Source organism: Lynx rufus, unplaced genomic scaffold, assembly GCF_022079265.1.
Source record: "Lynx rufus isolate CCGP_SWC_20201006 ecotype Redwood Valley unplaced genomic scaffold, mLynRuf1.p SCAF_5, whole genome shotgun sequence".
NCBI lineage: Eukaryota > Metazoa > Chordata > Mammalia > Carnivora > Felidae > Lynx > Lynx rufus.
Genome location: NW_025814867.1, coordinates 41793498 through 41795179, shown reverse-complemented (window position 1 = coordinate 41795179; position 1682 = coordinate 41793498). Strand labels below are relative to the sequence as shown.

Here is a 1682-nt window from a genome sequence, read left to right as displayed (position 1 = left end):
GAGTTCCTTTAATAGATGAACAAAGAGAATGGCTTCTTGAAATGGAATCTACCCTGGTGAAGATGCTGTTAAGATTGCTGAAATGAATACAAAAGATTTAGAATATAACACAAACATAGTTGATAATGCAGTAGCAGAGTTTGAGAGGATTGATTCCAATACTGAAAGAAATCCTACTATTGGTAAAATGCTGTCAAATGTAGTCACATGCTACAGGGAAATTGTTCATGGAAGAGTCAATGGTTGGGCAAAATTCATTATTGTCTTATTTTAAGACAACAGCCACAGCCACCCCAATCTTTATCAACCAGCACCCTTACCCGCCAGCTGCCATCAACATCAAGACAAGACCCTCCACCGGCCAAAAGATTACAACTTACTGAAAGCTCAGATGATGGTTAGCATTTTTTATCAGTAAAGTATTTTTAATTAAGGTATGCACATTTTTTGACATAATGCTATTGCATATTTAATAGATTATGGTATAGTGTAAATGTAACTTTTATATGCACTTGGAAACCAAAAACTTAATTTGCCTTGCTTTATTGTCATATTCACTTTTTTACAGTAGTCTGGTACTGAACCTACAGTATCTCTGAGGTGTGATCACACTACCAAACAGCTTTCCAAATTTATACCCACCGGCGAAGTGTGAGAGTTCCAGTTGCTCCAAATCACCATCACCCCTTGCTATGATCAACTTTTAATGGAGTCTAGTAATAATTTAAAGAGATAATCCTGGAATTTAAATCTATCACAAGGAATACACCTCCATTAATAGTATTATTATAAATCTAAGTTTAAATATTTCATTTTAGTTGATATGTACTTCCCTCCTCCCACCCCAGTTTGGCATGCACACAAACACAAACTCACATAAACACACCAACAACTGAAATAACAAGAGCTCCATTTGCTAGTTCTGGAAGAACTCTGTGATTTCCTATTGTGTTTTGGAAAAAAAAACAAAACACCGTGCATTTGTATGCTTTAAAGAAATTTAGAAAAACAGGGAAGCATCCTATTATCTTTAAGAGTATCATTTTAAAACCTCAGAAACTGTCTCTAGCCGGTGCTTTCAAAGTCAGCTCAAAGTGCAGTGGGATGTGCAGAAAACGTTCATTAGTCAGGCACACCGCGAGTTAAGTCCTTACTTCTAGGAATCATTTCTAATCATTTGTAATTAGAGTAATGCTTTTGAAAACGTTTGCATTACTAACCGTGAGGAGTTGAAACTTTCTCTTCTGGGAAAGTGAGCAGATGGTGTCACTTCATTTACTTTTTCCCATTCGGCGGGGAGGACTGAGGGATTTAACTTGTCCTTTCCGTCTCTCCTGCCTGGGGTTTGGATAGTTGTCTAGTCTGTGGTCGTAGCTCTTGGCTCAGCTATTTCTTGTCCAGTTCCTTTTGTTTGATATCACTTTGATCTTCGCCCAATATCAGCGATGCCTTGCTTGGATGACTCTCTCGCTCTAGCTCTTACTCTTTTCCTTGGCAGGAGTATTCTTTTCTTTTGGTTGTAAGAATCTGGCCAGTAATGAGGTGGTAAGCTCCTGTCGAAGCAGCAGGAGTTGTCAGTGCTCCTTTCTTTCATTAACTTTCTTGGGCTGTAGCCACAACAGCAAGACTTCAGGGACTGAGAATTTAACCTTCTCCAGCACTGATCATTTTTCCACATGGAT

At 38.4% G+C, this 1682-nt stretch overlaps 1 pseudogene; it reads left to right on the top strand.

The window, feature by feature from the left end:
• The first annotated feature begins 1144 nt into the window (after window positions 1-1144).
• LOC124527474 (uncharacterized) lies at window positions 1145-1265 on the top strand (annotated as a pseudogene).
• Window positions 1266-1682: the final 417 nt, after the last annotated feature.